Genomic DNA, 20890 nt, shown 5'->3' with positions numbered 1-20890 from the left:
GATAGGACATCCAGACAGAATATCAGTAAGGAAAAAGAGGACTTGTACAACACTATAGATCAAATGGATGTGTCACACATACACAGAACATTCCGCATAACAGCAGTAAAACACACGTTCTTCTCAAGCACACACAGAACAGTCTCTAGGGTAGATCACCAGTTAGGCCTCACAATAAGTCTCAACAAATTTAAGATTGAAATCATACCAGTTATCTTTTCCAACATAAGAGGGAAAAAAACCTACAGGTCATAGCAGAAGGAAAACTGGAAAATTCACAAATATGCAGAAACTAAGTAACACAAAATGTGTCAAAGAAGAAATCAAAACAAACTTAGAAAACAAATATTTTGAGACAAACAAAAAATTAAAACACAATATAACAAAACTTACAGGATGAAGCAAAAGTGGCTCTAAGAGGGGAGTTTATGGTGCTAAATGCTTACATTTAAAAAATTTTTCAAAAATGAACTAACTTTTATAGCTCAAAGAGCTAGAGAAAAAACAATGAAGTTGTAAGTAAGCAGGAAGAAAAGAATAAATATCAGAGCAGAAATAAATGATATAGGCAATAGAAAATAAAAAATATCAATAAAACTAAGAGTTGAATTTTTGAAAAAATAAAATCAACAAAATTGACAAACTTTTAGCTGGACTGAGGGGAAAAATACTCAAAATCGGAAATGAAAGGAGACATTACAACTGATGTCACAGAAATTTCAAAAATATCATTATGAGACTACATGAAGAATTATATGCAAACAAGTTGACTAACCCCAAAGAAATGTATAAATTTCTAGAAACATAACATCTCCCAAGATCTGACCAAAAGGAATAGAAAATATGAGCAGACCTATACCTGTAATTAGTAAGGAGACTGATTGGTACTCAAAACCTCCCCCAAAAGAAAAAACCTAGGCTTTACTGGAGATTCCACTTACACATTTAAAGAATTCTTACTCTAACTCATCTCAAACTCTATGAGGTCAGGATTATTCTAATACTAAAGTCAAAGATGCTACAGGAAAACTACTATTTTTAATATAAATGCAAAAAAAACTCAACAAAATACTACCAAACCAAATTTAGCAGCAGATTGAAAAGATCATATACCATTATCCACTTGGATTTATTCCTGGGATGTTCAATACATGAAATATCAGTCAATGTGATATACCACATTAACAGAACAAAGGATAAATATCACATGATGCAGAAGAAAGCATTTGACAAATTTCAACACCTTTTCATGATAAGAAACCACTCAACAAGCTAGAAATAGAAGAAAATTACCTCAACATAATACAAATCACATATGTAAAGCCTACAACTAATATAATATTCAATGTTGAAAAACTGAAAGCTTTTCCTCTAAGACCGAGAACAAGGCAAGGATGTCCACTCTTGCTGCTTCTATTCAACACAGTACTGAAAGTCCTACCCAGAACAATGAGGCAAGAAAAATAAAATAAAAGGCACCCATATCAGAAAAGAAGTTATATTGTGTCTGCTTACAAATGGTATGCTCTTACACATAGAAAACTCTAAAGATTTCACACACATGCACAAAATGTTAGAATAAATAAATTTAGCAAAGTTGTAGCATATAAAATCAATATCCAAGTATCACTTGCATTTCTATACACAAGCAATTAGCAACAACCCAAAAAAGAAATTAAGAAATTTACCCCATTTACAATAGTATAAAAAAAAAATAAAATGCTTAGGAATAAATTTAATTGAAGAGGCAAAGAACTTGTACACTGAAAACTACAAAGTATTATTGCTAAAAGAAATTAAAAACACAAATAAATGGAAATACATCCCACATTCATGTATTGAAAGACTTAATATTGGTAAGATGCCCATACTACCCAAAGCAATCTATAGATTCGATGCAATCTCTATCAGAATCCCAATGCCATTTTTTGTGTGGAAATAGGAAAAACAGTCCTGAAATTAATGTGGAATCTCAAAGGATTTTGAATAGCCAAAACGATCTTGAGAAAGAATACCAAAGCTGGAGGCCTTGTACACTCCGGAAAAAAAAAACCATAGGGGAAAAGCTTCATGACACTGGTATCATCAATGATTTCTTAAATTTGACACCAAAAGTGCAAGCAACAAAAGCAAAAACAGACAAGTAAAACTACAGCAAACTGAAAATCTCCTGTATACCGACAAAAACGACCAACAGAGTGAAAAGGCAACCTACAGAAAGGGAGAAAATATTTGCAAATCATATCTCTGATAAAAGCCTTAATATCCAAAATATATAAGGAATTCCTACAATTCAGTAACAAAAAAACAAACAAACAAATAACCCAACTTAAAAATGGGCAACACACATCCCTCCAAAGAAGACACACAAATGGACAACAGGTACATGAAGTGATACTCAGCATCACTAATCACCAGGGAAATGCAAATCAAAACTCTCCTTACATATTAGGATGGTCATTACTGAAAAACAAGAAAAGAAAGAGAAAGCACAAAACAAACAAACAAACAAACAAACAAACAGAAAACCAAGTTTTGGGCAAAAATGTGGAGTAACAGGAACCCCTATGCACTTTTGGAAAATGAAAAACCATACAGAGGTTCCTCAATTTTTTTCAAATGGCACACTGCCCATATGATCCAGCAACCCTACTTCTGGACATTTACCCAAAAGAATTGAACAGGATCGCACAGATATTTGCACTCCCGTGTTCATTGCAGCATTACTCACATTGGCCAATAGCTGGAAACAACCAAAATGTCCCTCATCTGATGAATGGATAAAAAAAAAGTGACATATATACATACAGTGGAGTATTACTCAGTCTTAAAAAAAGGAGGGAAATTGGGATACATGCAACAACAGGGATGAACCTCAAACAGAGACATGATGTAAAATAAGTGATGTAAACCAGTCACAAAAAAGACAAAAATCGTGTGAGTCCACTTTTATGAGGCATCCAAAGTATAGTCAAGCAGCACATAACGATTTTTCAGTCAATGACAGATGACATATATGACCGTGGTGCTATGACGGAGCTAAAAAATGCCTAATTGCCTGGTGACTCGGTAGCTGTTATAACAGATTACCACGTGTCGATGGTGATGCTGGTGTAAACAAAGCCACTGTGCTGCCAGCCGGATAGCACATACCATTGCGTAGTACCATGCATAATACTTAATCATGACAAGAAACTATGTTACTGGTTTATGTATTTGTTATACTACACTTTTTATCATTATTTTTGTGTACTCTTTCTACTTATTAAGAAAATTTTTATTGTAAAACGTGCCAGCAGCAGGCTCATCCATCTCCTATTTACCACGACTCTCGACTGCATCACTTTCTGTTGTGCCTGACTCCCGTGTTGTTGTGCACAGAAATGTGCTGAACAGCCCTGCAGCCTAGGGGCAGTGGCTCTACCACACGGTCTAGGTGCGCGGGAGGCTGTATCATCTAGGTATTTGTAAGTACACTCTGTGATGTTCACGCTGCAGTGAAAGCGCCTAGCAGCATTTCTCGGAACACATCCCCACTGTTCAGCAGAGCATGACTGTAGTCCAGTTTACAGAGGCAGCGAGAAGAATGGTGGTTACCAAGGGCCAGGGCAGCGGGGCGAGGAAAAAGGGGTGTTGCTGTTCAGTGAATATTAGTCATGCCAATATAAAAATTGTAGAGATCTGTTGTACAACAGAGTGCATCTTTTTAACAACACTCTACCATACACTCAAAAATCTGTTTAAAAATTGTTTTTATTAACTGCAACACTTTTGAATCACTTCAGAAAGTCTTTATTTGAATAATTATTATGTAGTCACTTTGTTAGTGCTCTAGAAAAGACAGGAGGAATAAATAAAACCCAATGAATATGGAACTTTAAATCGCTGACAGCCTCCAAGTAGGTGATATACTTTAAAAACATTTTTAAATTAATGATCTCATTTATCAAAACAACCCTGAGAGGTGTACATCATTACTCCGATGTCATAGCAGAGACTGCTTAGGTTTAGAGTCATTACCTAAAGTCACTCAACTGGTTAAAAGGCAGAACTAAGATTTTTTTAATAACAGCTTTATTGACTACAATTCATATACATTAAATTCACTTAATTTTTTAAAGATTTTATTTATTTATTTTTAGAGAGAGGGGGAGGGAGGGAAAAAGAGAGGGGGCAAGAGATACATCCATCAGTTGCCTCTCACACGCCCCCAGCTGGGGAGCTGGCCTGCAACCCAGGCATGTGCCCTGACTGGGAATTGAACCAGTGACCTTTCAGTTCACAGGCTGGCACTCAATTGACTGAGCCACACAAGCCAGGGCTATAATTCACTTTAAAAAAAAAAAAGATAATTCGGCAGTATTTAACATTAACAGTTGTGCAACCATCACCACTATCTGATTCCAGAACATTTTTTAACACCCTTCCCAAAATAAACCCTGTACCCATTTGTAGCCATGCCCCATTTTCTCCCTATCCCAAGCCCAGGAAACCACTAATCTACTTTATTTTTCTGAATATGCCTGGACATTTCACATAAATAGACTCTCTGCAACATACGACCTTTTGCATCTGGCTTCTTTCACTTAGCATAACATTTTCAAAGTCCCTCCATGTTGTAGCACATATCAAACAGTACTTCATTCCTTTCTGTGGCTGATGAAATTTCGTGGTAAGGATACTCCAGATATTGTTCATCAGTTGACGGGCATTTGGTTTGTTTCTGTTTTTTGGCTATTATAATACTGTTATGACCATTTCTATATAAGTTTTTGTGTGTGTAATTGTTTCTCTTGGGTATATTTACCTAAGTTTGGAAAGAACCTGAATTTGAACATAGGTCACTTCATATAAATCTAATACAACATAAATTATTAAAATTATTCTAATGACATCAGAGGTGATGAGCTGTACAGAACCCATCAGTGACCCGGGGTTGGGTATAACCCAGACACTGGGCACTGCCCTGCCACTCGCTCCGGACATTTAGTGATTAGACTAGAATCGTCTCTGAGTTTCTCTCCAAATGCACAATAACTAACTCTACAGGAATTGACATCCAGTTGAATTTTCTTTCACAAGCAGAAATTGTGTTACCACCGGGATTTTTTACCAAACTTCCAAACTGACAGAAAGTAAAAACCCTGCAAGATCTACCGGTATGAAAACCCCAAACCCGCTGGAATAAAGGCCATGAGAAAGGCTATTTCTCTCCCTCGGCCTGCCTTCTCACCTCCCACTGTGGATAATGAAGGCTCAACCAATGCAATCATTCAAGCTTGGAAAAGAGACAACACAAAGGGAGGGCTGGGGACAGGGCTCGTTCCGTGTTGTCATTTGCTAAATCCGCACATTCCTGAGGGCACAAAAGCACCCAGCGGAGCAGCAGCCCAGGCCAGCGGGCTCTCTGGAGGGCATTTTTCACTGTCACTGCCCTGGGGCTGGAGTGGCCATAAAGCACTTTCCCTTCGGGGCAGGAAGGGCAGTGAGGACGGGACTCTGCCAGCAGCCCCAGAGGCTGGAAATCAGCAGCAGTATGTACTAACCCATCCCACCTCACCCTCTTCAGATGAAATCCAGCCAAAATAATTCTTCATTTAGGATAAAATATCATATAAGTGTTTCCTTCCGTTGGGTTTATTAAAAGGAAAAAAATTAAAAACCAAGAGAAGAAATAATTCAGCTTCAGACTGACTCCTGTTCCGACCTATACCAAACATTTTGCCTCATCTTTTCCATTGGCAGCTTCAAAATTTGGAAAAAGGATATTAGTTTCTTTGGAGTTTTTGCTTATTATGGGGAAAAATGTTTCCATAAACCACATAAAGAAATCAAGCTCATTACTTTTTAAGTGACCCCTGAACTTTGGAAAGCACAACTTGCAAAATATCTCCAATCTTGAGTGCAAAAACCTATGCAAAGCGCTCTCCCCTTTGCAATACCTTTCCATAGGAGGCACTCAGCAAGTGCTATGCAAGTTAAATGCAACCAAACAGAATTCTGTATTGTGCCCAAGAGCCCAAACCTTTGACTCTGTTTAAAAGGCAGGACTTAGATGCTATTCTGAAACAAATGACTGAGACTGCAGCTCCAAGGTTAAGGGCAGATTTGTTTCCTTCTCTGCTCCTCTTTCTCCTTTTCTCTATCCCCCTTGCCCTCCTTCCTTATCAATCCTTTTTACACTAATTTCCATTTCTCTCTTTCCTCTCTGCCCCTTCCCTCTCTATGACCTCATCTTTCTAGTCTAGTCTCCACACAGCAACCAGTCAGTTTTCCCAGAGTGCACAACCAGAATCGATTCTCTCCAGCACTTTCTTTTCTCTTTCTTTCCCTCCTAACCCATCGCTATCCCCCGAAGGGACAGAGGGCCACATCCTGTCCAGAACCTTGGTCTGTCCAAGGTCCATTGGGTCTCCGGGAGGGATGAGAAAGTTCAGAGTCTAGGGGTCTAGAATGTGTCTTCTTTTAGTCATCTGCAAGTTCACCCCATCTACTTCAAGACTTTGGAATCTAAAAGTATTCAAGCAGCAGCATCTATTTAACTGCAGTATTTTTTTTTTCTGTACTGCAAATGGGGTAAGATCTAAATATGTATCTGCACCTCCCAGAGAGCCCTGAGTCCTACCAGACAGAAAAGGAAAATGGCCCTGGCTGGTGTGGTTCAGTGGATTGAGTGCCAGCCAGTGAACCAAAGGGTCGCTGGTTTGATTCCCAGTTAGGACAGGTGCCTGGTTTGCAGGCCAGGTCCCCAGTAGGAGGTACGTGAGAGGCAACCCCACACTGATGTGTATCTCCCTCTCTTTCTCTCTTCCTTATCCTCTCTCTAACAATAAGTAAATAAAATATTTTTTTAAAAAGAAAAGGAAAATGTATTACAGTAGAAATTTCTGGAAATCAGTTTCTGAGGCTTAAAGGTTTCTAGGGGAGTGTTTGCTTTCCCTTAAGACTATTAGACATTCTTTTTGCTTCCCTATTTTCATAGCAGCATCAGAATACACAAACCCAAGATCAAATTGAAAGCAAATGCACATGCCTATGCACACTGGGAATAACAAGGATATAGGCAGACCTTGGTTTTCAACCTCTTATCTCAACACATGTGATGGATGGCATCCCAAAGCCTACCACATTCTCTTGGATGTACCCAGCGTTTAACAACTCCCCAAAATGTTTAGGGGAGCCTTGAAATAATTAATTATCCCCACACGCTAACTGTTAGATCAGCAAAGGAGGGGCCCAGGCCACAGCCAACATGAGAAAGGCTGCACTTACACGTAAATACTGCATTCCATCCCTTTTCTCCACTTAAGAAATCATACTGGGATTCTTTAAAAGTATCATAGAGATTATAATAAACTTATTCTAAATTGTTTTAAAAATGAAATCTTTTACAAATAGCAATACCTTCAGTATTAATAATATTGAAGATTACTTGCAGGAAGCCTTATGAATAAGAAGCACAGGTAGGAAAAAATGATCTCACCAAAAAAAAGAATTTTGGAATAAAAATTTTCAAGTTATCACAGAAAAAGATCATACAGTCCTTGAGAGTCAGAATTTTTCAGGGTGGAATCATGTCTCATTCATTAGGGCATTTTCTACAGAGCCTACAAATGTCTGACATGAGTATGCAGCTCAATAAATTTTTGATTGAATAATTTAACTAGTCTATTCCATTTCCCTTAAAGTAACTCATAATGCCCTCCCCAGTTCAAAGAACCACTGAACTTCAGAGACAGACAGAAATCGGAGGTATTCTGTTCACTTAACCACACCGACAAACATTCGCCAGATGCTATGTGCACGTGGTATGCCAAGTGCCACATGTGCGCGGTCTCATTTAATTCTCACAACCCCATCATTTTGTAGAAGAGAAAAATAAGGCTCAGAGAGATTAAGCTACTTCCCTTAAGTCACCCATTTGGCTAGGCAGACCTGGACTCTGACCAGGTCTGTCTGACCCCAAAACCCAGGTTCAACACCGTCCATCACCCCAAAGACCCCAAAAGATCTGATGATGGGCTGTGTTAGTCCCCCAACTGCCACTTGCAAGTCCTTTCCACCCCTCCACACTTTACTAAGGAGGAACCTCCAGGGTACAGACCACCATTTCCTGGTGCCAGGAACTCTCTAAACTGGAAGGATTCTGTTCTCACCTTAGAAGAACTTATTTCTTCACAAAGCCCATCACATGTGTCTGCTGCTTGGACACCCCAGACTGAGGGAAAGGCAAACTCTGAGACAGTTGTCCCCATGAGTACTCAAGAACAGCAGCTCATTATCAACTTGGGTCAATTCTGACTGGCTTTTGTCACTTAGCCTGCCCTATTCCCTTCTTGTCTGCATCCACTGGCCAGCACTCCCTGAGTGATGAACAGTTTTTCAGACTTGCCACCCAACAAAGGCATTTCGGTGCTACCTGCTTTTCAAACAGCAGTCTTGGTAGACTAATTCCCCAAACCTTGTGTAACTCCCTGCATTGTCCTCCTCCCATGCTGACCCCCAAACCCCTCTATTCTCAAGTGTCTACTTCTGCTGTTCTTTGTGGTTTTCCTTTGCTTTTCTCCAGAAACCATTCAAACAAAGTATAAATATCAAGTTCTACCTTACCCTGCAGATTGTCAAAGTCAGATTAGATGCACTTGGTTGTTGAATCAGCATTCCAGATTATCTGCAACTGAAGGCTGTCCTACTTCATCATGTTACCTGTGGAAAACAACACTCTGTAGCATGACTCCAGGGTCTGGCTTCTCTGCACCTGCCAGGCTGGGGGAGGCCCGATGCTACAGGCGTATTCAGCAGAGAGAGCTCAGGGAAGTATCATCACACTTAGCAGCAGTCTTCTGCTATCAGCCTCACCAGAGTTGTCATTGTCAAGCTGACTCCTACTCAAGCCTCATGAGCACATCTGGACCCTCAGCAACGCCCTCGCCTTTGCAGAAGCTGAATTTGGTCCTTTATGCCTGTAAATTTTTTGCTCTATAACAATGCTGCATAATCTAGAGAAAGAATGTCTTCATGTCAGTATCTGTGTGGTTTCCTTGGCTATCCCCCAAATAAGGAACTCTCTCATTCTCCCCAGGGCTGAACTCCTTAACCGCCACACTGAAACTAGACGGGAACTGTATTTACAAAGTCTCCCTACTGTTTTGTAGGGTTAGAGGTCCCCAAAAGTTACCTTCCTTGTTATTCCGGGATGTATACCTCAGAAACAAAGCCAAAGTCAGGGAAGGCCCAGTGTGCACAATGCATCCATGAAGAATTTCCTTAAAGGTTTGCTATGAAAGTATTTAAAAATATTCCTACAGAAGGCTTCCCTTTAAAAGGGAAACTACAAGTTTGAAACAGAAACAAACATAAGACAACACAAAACCCTAAATGAAGTAAAAATGTTTGCAAAGTACACTCTCATTTTAGCTCACAGGAGGAGTGCCCACTACGTGTACTGGATATATTATTAACACATATGTCCTGCAGTCAATAATATTTAATCACAAACACATGTGGTATTTAGTTCAGCTATGTGACAGGAAATACCATTTATAAAACATTAAACCACAGCAAAACTACCCATGCCTTCAAATATTATTTGTGTTGGTTCTGGTGAGCTCCCCAACCTTACTCCTCCCATGCGATAATTAACTCCCACTTTTCCAGAATGAATTTGGCTCCCAGCTATAATTTTAACCTTGTTTTAATAATCTGCTCATTCCCTAAATTTAGAGAGTACTATGAATAGATACCAAATCAAACTGGCTAGTCCCAGAAGACAGTCTTTAAATGAACAGAAAAAAGATTTAAGGCTAGGTGGGCATTCTGATTTCAGAATCTTAATCTCCTCTTTTATGGAATATCCATAGCAGGTTCATGTCATTGACACAGATGCTATGGAAATTTGCTAAACAGGTCTGTGAGCCTCAGTTTCTTCATCTGTAAAATGGTGATAATATCTGCCTTATATGTATATTGCCTCATAACAGGTACAAAATAGATAGGAGTAATTTTACTTCCTCTTTCTTCCTCGTTTCCCCTCTCTCCCATTCTAGTCTTCCTTTCCCTAGTCAGAAAGAAATTAAGGAGCCCAGATCCTGGAGTCTGTTTTGCATCTGGTCAACTTGTTACAAATCCATTTCTAGAACTCTGTCTCCATTCTGCCTGGCACATGACCATGACTCTACCCTGCCCTCCAGATGGGATCTGTTCCTATCTAGTCCTATCCATGTGCCTGAATCCCTGCTCAGGACTTCTCCTTCAAGAATGCATCTCCCAAAGTGGAGAGAAGTTAAGAGTACAAGAAAAAAGACCCATAGTCAAAAGCATTTGAGAAATTCTGGTTGAACAGAGGTATACACGTCTCTTCAAGGCAATCCTTCCCAAAGCCCATGGCCTGCTAATGTTTTCATGGGCTCCAGGAGTGGGTAACAGGCAGCTTTCCTTATGGAAAAATTCCATATGGAGTGTGTTTCAGAACATTCTGGAACATACTATTCTAAAATAAAGTACCTGGGGCTAGAGAACACATAATTCACCTTTAACTCTGTATGTGTTGGCCTTTACATTCTGTTGCCAGCTTCTCTGCTCTGATCATGAGGATGGGATACTGGGAACCATCCTGTCTGGTTTCAGAAGCAGTAACCACGCCAACAGGGGAAAAGGCTCCATGGCTAGAGCACCTTGGGACCATAAGCCACTAAGGAGACAAAACATATCCTCCCGGCAGGGGCACAGCCTCTGCCCTCTTTACTTCACCCTGCTTGACTCTTGGAGGATGGCTGGACAGTCAATGATGGGTAAAATTCCTTAAGGGGGAACAACCTAAGACAGGCACAGTCTCGAAGGGGCCATCAGGGAAGGACTTGGGGGATTGTGGAGGAGGGACAAAAGACCCTCACCCCTCGGTTTATCACAGCCTGAGTTCTCATTGTATCTGTTCTCCTAAAAAGTCTCCTAATCTCTTGGCTGCCTTGCTTCCCCCACCTGATTCAGGCCTGAAACAATGCTAAAGGCAGGTGCAGCCCTGTGCCAGAACAGCAGTTCCCAGAGAGGGGCAATGAGGCCTAAGAAAGAATGTATAAAGTCCTGTGACCCTGCTTTGCTGAAAATGTCCTCAACTTAAATGTTAAGGGTTGAAGCACAAAGTAGGTGTGTTTCCCCAGGTTTTATATACAATTGGCATCACCCTGTCTACCAGACCCTGACTCAAAAGGACCCCCATGATCCCAGAAATGTTACCTATAAACCATACCTCCTTTTTTTGATATGTATACCTATGTAAGCTAACCTCAATAAAAGCCCATTGAGAAAGGGGGTTGACACTTTTCTCCTCTGAGAGACTGGGCAGCCTTTCCTCCCCAAGCAGATCATGTCTTGGCAGATTTATTCTCATCTGTGGCAGCTGGAAGAGCTCTGATGGACACAGCTCCCTCACAGCTGGGCCAGACCTGCAGGGGATGCAAGTGAGAGTCCTGTGGTGCCTGTCCAGCAGTGAACTGCTCTCTCATTCTCCAGCAAGAGAAAATCAAGGTGCAAGCCCTGTGTGTGCTGAATTGAAGTATCAAATGAAAGGCATTACTTACGCAAGTCAGCACAACACCTATAGATGCCAAAGGTAAGCAGAAAAAAAATGATGGATCAAAAGTGACACTGTTCCAAAACACAGCTCACCTCCTCACACAATCACATCAAAATTACAACTAAAATATGGGCAACCATCATTCAGAACCAAGAGAAATCGAGCTGGATGGAAGTCCTATAGAATTAAAGAAGAAACCACATTGAGACTGGTAGGCGGGGTGGTGATGAGGAATGAGCTGGTCTCATACCCACGTGTGGCAGACAAAAATTGTGAAAGATATCTTAGGGGCGAGGGGTCCTAGCCCCACACCAGGCTACCAGTGCCATGAAGATAAGTCTCCATAACTGCTGGCTATATAACCCAGTAGGGATTGAGGCTGTATGTGGAGAGCGGGACTGAATTAAAATGGAGTCAGTTCTGTCAACTGAGACAGCATCGAGGGAAGCTGTGTTTACGGCAGACGTAGCAGAGCGATGGTTCTAAGGGACAACACAGTACAATGTCGTAGACAACATGTGCTTATCTGAAGGGTAAACAGTACCCTCTCCCAGCAAGCACAGTACATAACCACATGTGCCTTTCGAGGTTGTACAAAACAACATGTGCTAATCAGAGGCTGATGCAACGTTACATCACACAAGAATACAAAAGCAAAGGTCTCCGAACAGACTGCTGAGACAGCTGAAAGAAGCTGAGATGGCTGAGACACACTCCACTGCGCTAATCGGCCCTCCTCTAGCTGACTCTGAAGCCACTGTAGACTGCCTTGCAAGATGCTGACCAACCGCCTCCCAGACTTGGACCTGATCTGGATTCTTGGGACTCAGGTTCGTTAGATTGTTACTGGGATATTATAGATTCGGGTTGAGTCTGCATTAATAAAAGCTAAATGAACAGCATAGTCAACTGTGCTGACTCACTGTTAGTCCTTGATGCTAATGAAGCCTATAGGGCTGGTGGCTGTATAGGTCGCCCAACGCTTCTGGTCTGGGACAAAGGCTGGAGGCTGAATTATAGGAAACTATATCATGAAACATTTGCTCATGACACTGTAGAAGACAGAAATTTCTGGAACCCCAGGCAATTTGTCTTAATAAGTCCAGGGGCAGACTTACTCAAACTCACTCCCTCTGAGCTCCAGCACTGGGGAAGCATATTGAAATGCATCAGACACATGGGAAGGAAATGGACTGCCAGACATCAGGGTGAGAGATTGGGAGTGGGGGTAGGGCCGAGCCTTCTCCTAAGCTGAAGTGTTGGCAGAGGCCATTATTCCTCTTCTGAGCCCTCCCCCAACAAAGCCTCAGAACCAGCAGGCAGGTACCACATCTGAGACTCCATCAACCTAGCTCACACTGTTTATCCTGGTGATTCCCTGAGGCCAACCCCCACCCCCAAGTTTCAAGCCCTGTTTCCAGTGGCTTTTTTATACAAATGACTTGTCTTGGCCCATGCTACAGATTTCCCTAAATTCTCTCAAACAAGCAGCATCTGGCCTCAGTGAGCCCCATACCTCTTGCTAAGTTGCCCCAGGCCCATCACTAGCAGCAGCTGGCCTTGGTTCACAGCTTGGCCTTGCCTGGCCACCTCCAAGCCCAGCACAAGAGGCAGCCTTCTGCAGATCACTCTGTAGCTTATGCCGTGAGACCCTGAAGAGAACATAGGCAGTGGCTGACCTTGGACATGCCAAAGGCAATCAAAGCTCAACTACAAGGGGAGGGTGTACACAGCCCACACAATGGGCACCTCTTCAGTACCCAGCTTGGGTGATAGAGTAGGCTGTGCCACTGGACTCTATAAGAAACATACTACATTAGGCTACTCTACCAAGTCTAGGAGATGCAGCAGCTCTACCTAATACATAGAAACAAACACAGGGAAGCTGCCAGAATGAGGAGACAAGGAAACATGGCCCAGATGAAAGAATAGGACAAAACTCCAGAAAAAGAACTAAATAAAATGGAGGCAACCAAGCTACTAGACATAGAGTTCAAAACACTGATTATAACCTAGTGAGAACCTCAATAGCATAAAAAAGATCCAGTCAGAAACAAAGGATACATCATTGAAATAAAGAACAATTTACAGGGAATCAATGGTAGAGTAGATGAAACCAAAAACCAAATCAGCAAATCTGGAATGTAAGGAAGCAAAAAACAACCAATCTGAAAAGCAAGAAGAAAAAAGAATCAAAAACAAAACAAAGATAGTGTAAGGACCCTACAGGATAACTTCAAGTGACCAACATTTGCATCAGGAAGGTGCCCGAAGTAGAAAACCACTCTGTTTGGTGAGCTGAGTGTGCCAAGCAGAGTATCCACCTGCAACTGGAAAAGTTGGTGTTCATCACTACCAGAACCAGTAAGCCTCTACCAATAAGTAGAGACAAGTATTGAATCCTTAGGCTACTTTATTCAGATGGCTGGCGATCAGAGGGGACAGTGGGTTATGTACCCTCAAAAAACCATGTTAACACCTCATTTCAAGCTGACCTTTTTATAAGGAGAAGAAAAGGTAGGTAAGGGGTTAGGAAAAAAGGTTGAGAGATGAATAAGAGATGCAGTCTGGGTGGAGATGTTCCTAGCACTTCTTTATCTGTTGATCAACAATTCTGTATCTACATTACCCGCTTCCCTCCTGAGAACACAATGGCTCAGATACCATCTCCATTACTTGCAGACCTTCTGGGGCCCAAGGTTCAATTGCTAGTCAACCTCCTGGAGTCACAGGGACATACATTCCAGTTCCTGGAATAACAGCTTTCCATGCATTAATCACTTAAGCCTATCAACTAAGGCTAAAATCTTTAACTCTTGAGTTCCCTTATCACACCCTTACACTTGGGTCTACTTTGTAGAAAACTGGAGGCACAAATGCAGCAATTTTCCTGTGGTAGCGAACCCAGAAAAAGGTACTGGCAGGCCTGAACCAGCCACTGAACCCTGGCTCACGCCCAAACCTCATGTTCTTCCCACTAAATCACAGTGACTACCAGTGTGAGAATCACAACAGGACAGAGTGCAGATAAAGGAATATTTTAAAAGAACATTTGACAGGACTTGGGACACCAAAGGTGACCCAGAAAACATGCGCAAAACGGGAGACTGGCACTTAGAAAAGTAGAGACACAGGAGAGGCAGGAAGAGGAGCAGGTCAGTCACAGGTTGGTCAGGTCTGAGGTACATTCCAGTGAAAATATCTAGCAAGAAACTAAAACACAAAACCATGCCTGGAGAGAAAACCATACGCTACACATGTCGAGCTGGGGGTCTTTTTCAGCGAGATGAGACCTGAATACAGGAGAGAATGGAAGAGGCCTCAGGGCACCCAAAGCTAAGGACCCAATCATTTTACAGGAGGAAGGAAAGAAAAGGAGCAAGTCAAACTGAAAAGGCCAACGGAAAACCAGGGGGTGCAAGCACCCCCAAGGCAGGAAGGAGTGTCCTCATAAGCCCTTGCAGAGCTGAGGAGGGTGGAGAGAGTAGAGACAGACTTCTGGGTTGAGTGATTAGGTCAAGCGACAGGGTTGGGGGCAGCTCCAGCTGAGGGTGGGGATGAGCAAGGCTGCCAGTCCGGAGCAGAGGCCAGGCTCAGCTGTCCACATCTTGGCAACTCCACCCCTACCCACCAGGTCCTGGGTTTCTGCTGTTCTGGGACTGTGTTGTTTCCAGTGGATTGGTGTCTGGCAACCCTAGTAACCGCCAGCCTCTCACCTTCTGGTCTCAGGAGCACAGAAGGGCCCCGGGGCTTCCCACTCTCTGAAAAATCCAGCCCACCCCCTACAGAGGAGGGGAAGGAGGCAGACAAGTGAGCCTTCGTGCAGGCTGAGAGGCTGCAAACAAGGCCTGCTTTCAGAGCTGCCTTCTGGTATTTATATTCCCGTGGGCTCCCCCGTGGGAAGAGCAGGGCGCTCAGAGAAAGAAATGAGAAGGCATTATCTCCTTAGGGGCCCCGGAGGCTGGGCTGGGGTGCAGGGCCCTGTGGTTATTAGACGGCAGTTCCCGGATTTAAATTCTGAAGTCTCAGAGGAAACTATGAAAAAGATGTGGGATAGTTCGCTGAAGCGGCTTGGCATCCATCACACATCTCAAATATGCAAGTCCCCTTCCCCTCTTCTCTGCAGGCCCAGGGCCCTCCTGCAGATGAGCAGCAGAAAGTCCTAGAAATTCAAAGAACTAGAAAGATCTCTCTCTCTTGATTTAAATATTTAGTGGGAGAAAACCAAAACTGGCCACTTTGCTACAAAAATTGGTCAAGTAATTTATCTCAATTACCGTGTAATTGCTTTTAGTGTTTTGAGAAGAGACAGTAGCTAAATGGCCCAGAAAGAGTATTTAACACTTTAAAATGTGATTCCTACCCACGCATTAATGGTGCTACATCGAAACTGGAATGGTCTGTAGGAGAAGTTAAGGACCTGCATCCTGGAGAGGAGCCCCAGGGTCTTCACGTCTGGATGCTGGGCTTTGGGGTATGCCTTTCAAAAGTTCTGGTACAAATTCTTGTATTGTACCACTCACTGCTCATTCACTCAGCACATAGTCACATTGTCTTCGGTGCTCAGTCCTGAACCAAGTACCTTGTAGACCACAGAAACAAGACCTGGTTCACTGGCCGAGTGCTGGGGGAAGAAGGGCTGGGAAGTGAGGCCGTGTGTAAACCCCAGCCCTGCCACCAACTTCCTGAGCAACATGGGGCAGGTTAGTTTAATCCCATGAGCCTCCGTTTCCTCAGATGTGAGACAAGGACAACACTAATTAACTTTCAGGGTTTGTTCCGGGCTGAATTCCATACCCCAAAATTTAGCCCTAGCTCCCAGTGCTTCAGAATGTGACTATATTTAGACGTAGGGCCTCTAAAGAGCTGTGGAAGTTAAAATGAGACCGTTAGGCTGGACCCTAAGCCAATCTGACTACTGTCCTTATAAAAAGGGGTTAAGACACAGAGACACCAGGGAGGTGAACACACAGGGAAAAGGCTGTGTAAGGACACAGTGAGAAGGCACCCAACTGCAAGCCCAGCAGAGAGGCCTCAGAAGAAACTAGACCTGCCAACACCTTGATCTTGGACTTCTAGCCTCCAAAACTGTGAGAAGCACATTTTGTTGTGTGAGTCACCCAGTCTGGTATTCTGTTATGGGGCCCGTGCAAACTGAGACAGGGTTGTCACACACACTAAAGCAGTATCTGTAAAAGACAGATGCAGGGGGACAGCATAAATAGAGGTCATTGTTACTTGAGTCCTGCTCCTAGTGGCTTAAAACCTGGTAGAAAAGACCACAGAAAACAACAAAGGACAGGCAGATGCCCGGTCTCCTGTGCAAACGTGCACTGGGAGGTTTAGAGAGGACCTGGCTCAGGGGGAGGGAGGCGACGTGGGGAGGGGGCATCTGCCTGGGCGAAGACATGGGGCAGCAGATGAGACCATCGTGATCACACCCTCTGCTCATGCTTCTGTGCGTTTCAGTCATGCTCCAGTTAACACCAGCACAAGGGAATTTCTCCTACCTGGCTTCACTCCCCGCTGAGAGAACATAATATCCAGTCACGCACACAGTGGTCATTGCTACATAGGTTTCCTCGCTGGCTGCCCAAACTTGGCCTCAAACCACAAAGACGACCTCAGATCAGGGCTATGTGCATATCCCTAATCAAATGCATTTTGGTTCATCCGTGGCCAGTCCTAAGCTGTTGCTGACCACCAAGCTCACCCAGAAATGTTCACTCCATTGTGAAAACAGAGGCAGGACCCACTGACTTATGGAGAACAAAAACATATTGGCTTTGATTCTAGCCATTCCTAGAAATTCCACAAATGTACATGTGTATAAATGTAAAACAACTGGAGCGATTCCAAAAACATGGAAAGTTTTAAAAAATCATTTATGAAGGTCCTAGTTACAAACCAAGTATAGAATATTAATATTTACTTGGATTCTTAGTCTCAAATGTAGATATCACACACAAAAATATTTGTATCTCTAAATCCACAAGGAGTAAATGCAACGTAGTTGTGAATTTCACTTCATTTCAAAAGCCACTAAAGGCTTTACAAAGAATTTTGCACTTAAAGCAAAGTCTGGTTAGAAATGTATTTGAGTAGATGCAAATGAATGCATTTGCCAACTGACATTCTCAGCAATGGGCAATAACCAGCTTATGTGGAAACCTATAATCTCTAACTCTCATCCTGGGGCAACTGAGCCTGTGGCAGACTGACTTCCTTTATCCCAACTCTGAGAATTAAATAAGTAAATTCTCAACCTCCTCAAGGAGCACCCCAGGTGCCTCTGCATAGCCCCGCCCAACAAGGCCCAGGAGCTAAGCTCCAGACAGATCCAGCCCAGCCTCTAAGATGCTGGCAGGTCTCCATTGGATACCACCCAGGGCTCTGCTCTCTCACAACACCCAACTCTCCACCAGACCTTCATACTACTGCTCACAACACACAGGGCTCTGCTTACTCTCTACGTGAGGTCCCACAACTGTGCTGCCCAGCCTGGAGCCAGGAGGCCAGGCTCCAGCTCTTTGTGACTCCGTATGTTAACAAAAAGTCACTGCTAGCAAGTTTCCAAAGGCCCTTCAAACCCTAACAACATAGGATGATTTCTCCTAAAAAGGGTCTGCAGAGGAGTATGTGCCTGCCTGAAGATTTTCCCACTCAAACTCTTTAGGACCCCTGCACTCAGGCTGGGTTTTCTGAAATGTCACCTTGTCCCTCCCTCCATTGAGACAGGGGCTCCATTTCCCCTCCCCTTGAATCTGGGTAGGTCTGTCACTGCTCTGATGGCTACAGTGTGGCAGAAGTGATTCTGTGACAATTCTGGGCATAGGCCTGAACTGACCTAAAACCTGCCATTTTCTGCTTATCAGAGCCCTGAGTCACCCAAGAAGAAAGCCAGGCTGGACAAAGAAGCCACATGGAAAAGCCACCCAGGGCCACCAACTTGGACATCAGCCAATTGAGCTTTCAGTGATCCCGACTCCAGCCTCCCCTGACTAACATGATGTGCAAGACCCTGAGCAAGAACCACCCAGCTGAGACCAGTCATACCACAGAACCAGCAAAGATAATATGAAGTGGTAGTTTTAAGTCTCTGCATTTTTTGTGCATGTGGTAAAACATACCTAAAGATAAAATTGACCACTATAACCATTTTTAAGCGCACAGGTCAGTGGCATTAAGTACATTCACATTATTGTGCAACCACCAGCCTACTCTGTGTTTCTATGAATCTGACTGACTACCACGGATAAGTGGAGCCATTCAATATTTGAACCTTTGGGACTGGCTTATTTCAGTTAGCATAATGTCAACAAGGTTTATCCACACCAAAGCATGTGCCAGAATTTCCTTCCTTTTCAAGGCTGAAATGTTCCACTGAACATGTACACCATATTCTGTTTCTTCAATCACCCATCAATGAAAACCTCTGCATCTGGAGATGCTGATGTATGTGGAGCAGTGGGCAATGTGGCCCTGAGACAGCAGGGCACGGCCCCCAAAGCAGATGTCGGGACCCAGTGAGTCTGGCAGAAACACAGAGCGCCACGGCACTAACTCCAAGGAGGAGACTGGCCAGCGATCCAGGCTGGAGGTCCCAATAGCACTTGTGACACCATGCTGGGTGCCTTCTGCGGTCTCCATTCTAGACAGGGAGCAACCCCAGGACAGGGACTGGCAGGATCTTATTCATGCCTGGTGCCCTGCCCTGGTACAAGCTCACAGGCCCCCCAAATGCTCAATGAATGAATGAAAAAGGAACCTGACACTGAAGCCAGGTTCTGACTCATCCCAGAGTTTCTTACAGGCTCCTTGTAGGACAAAAATTGTGCCAAGAAAAGCACAGCAGAACAACTGCTTCTGGCTGGAAAGAAAAGGAGGCGGCAGCAGCAGCAGAACAGTCTGATGGGGAAGAACTCATGGCCAAGCCCAAGATTCCAAGGGAGCTCAGAATCTACCTTGAAGCACCCACCCCGACTCAGGCAGCCCAGCACAGGCCTCGGCTGGAGGTGAAGTCCCATTAGGAAGGGTGTGCCAGGCATCAGGCTAAGCCAACAGGATAAGGCCGCCTGGGGACCAGCCTTGCTCAGCTTGTTGGGCCCAATTCCCAGGGCTCAGGGTGACAGAGCCTCACGAGCCCATTATAGGGGCACAGGCAGGGCTTAGAGAGGATCGACCCAGGGTCATAGTACAAGCTGTGGGAGGTAAGAAAGGGAACTTGAGCTGTGAGCTGGGTCATATAGTTGAGCCCTGGGTGCTTTGGGACAGCAACCTTCCTTCACTGCAGGAGGACCCAGGTTGGTTGCCCTATGACCCCATCCCTCTAACCCATAACCACTTTACCAAGGAAACCCAACCCATTCTTCCTGCTGCTCCACTCCACTTGGCCACATAACTTGGGTTAGAGGGATACCAGTCAGGATGCGACAGAGCACAGACACTAATTCCAAATCTACAATGAGGACTTGTTCCTGGTTGACTTAAAAAGTCAATGCCAACCATATGAATGCCTACTGGGATTTTAATGAAAAGGTTCAAGTTGTGTTTCAACTCTCATTTAGGTTTTGCAGGCCCTAAGGAGAAAGGACCTGGATTAAGTAGTAACTCCAAAAGAGTTTTCTTCAGTTGCTCTTCAAAGCACATACCTTGACCATTAGGGACTGCTTACCATATGGGAAGCAGTAATAAACACCAGTAAAAGAACTCAGAAAACATAGATTTGGAACTTGGCTCAGCTTCTCAGTAACTGTGGGACTTTGAGCAAACCAATTATCCTGGGTTTCCTGATCCATAAACAGAGGAAAATACTTTGTATTCCCACTGATTATGTATATTAATAAGAATAAATATATGTGAGATGATACAGAGGTAGAAATATAGAGATATGCACACATATATGAGGTACTCATAAGAAAATCTATAAGTACCTTAGAGATTGATTTATGCTGATATTTGCCAAATGAATGGATGCATAACCTGAGATTTTGACAGGACTCACATTAGAACAAGTGTCCCTCTCTGCACTTCGGAACCCCCAACTAGTGTATCTCCTAGATCTTAGATGCCACCTGTCCCCCAAGGAGGCTGACACCAGCTTGCCCCCATGTCTCAACCGACTCGCCAAGCCTGCACACTTCCATCCCATCTGGCCTTATACTCCAGCTATCGCTGGAGCTGGCTTGACTTCCAGGGTCCGAATGTGCCTCACTGTCCCCTGGCCCAGCTCCCACCTCCAAACACGGCATGAGACTGCTTGTTGGGCCAACTGCCAAGCCCCAAATGTTGGTCTCCATTTTCTTTGACACCAGAGGG

General features: G+C 43.6%; 1 protein-coding gene across 7 annotated transcripts in view; it reads right to left on the bottom strand.

Moving 5' to 3' along the window:
• The window catches only part of STON1 (stonin 1), a 47838-nt gene that overhangs the window by 13871 nt on the left and 13077 nt on the right, over positions 1–20890 (bottom strand). For 4 of the 7 annotated variants that reach the window (XM_037047850.1, XM_037047857.1, XM_037047851.1 and 1 more), the window contains one exon: positions 8611–8706. The exons of 2 other annotated variants lie outside the window; for them this stretch is intronic. The gene's annotated coding sequence lies outside the window, so the exon portion shown is untranslated. Of the gene's footprint in view, positions 1–8610; positions 8707–16095; positions 16176–20890 lie in introns of those variants that run through there. One more of the 7 variants, XM_037047855.1, reaches the window with a different exon arrangement.

Source organism: Sturnira hondurensis, unplaced genomic scaffold, assembly GCF_014824575.4.
Source record: "Sturnira hondurensis isolate 20B ecotype Veracruz unplaced genomic scaffold, ASM1482457v3 Scaffold0006413, whole genome shotgun sequence".
Taxonomy (NCBI): Eukaryota; Metazoa; Chordata; class Mammalia; order Chiroptera; family Phyllostomidae; genus Sturnira; species Sturnira hondurensis.
Note: the sequence above shows the minus strand (reverse complement) of the source record. Positions and strands in the feature narration are given on the sequence as shown.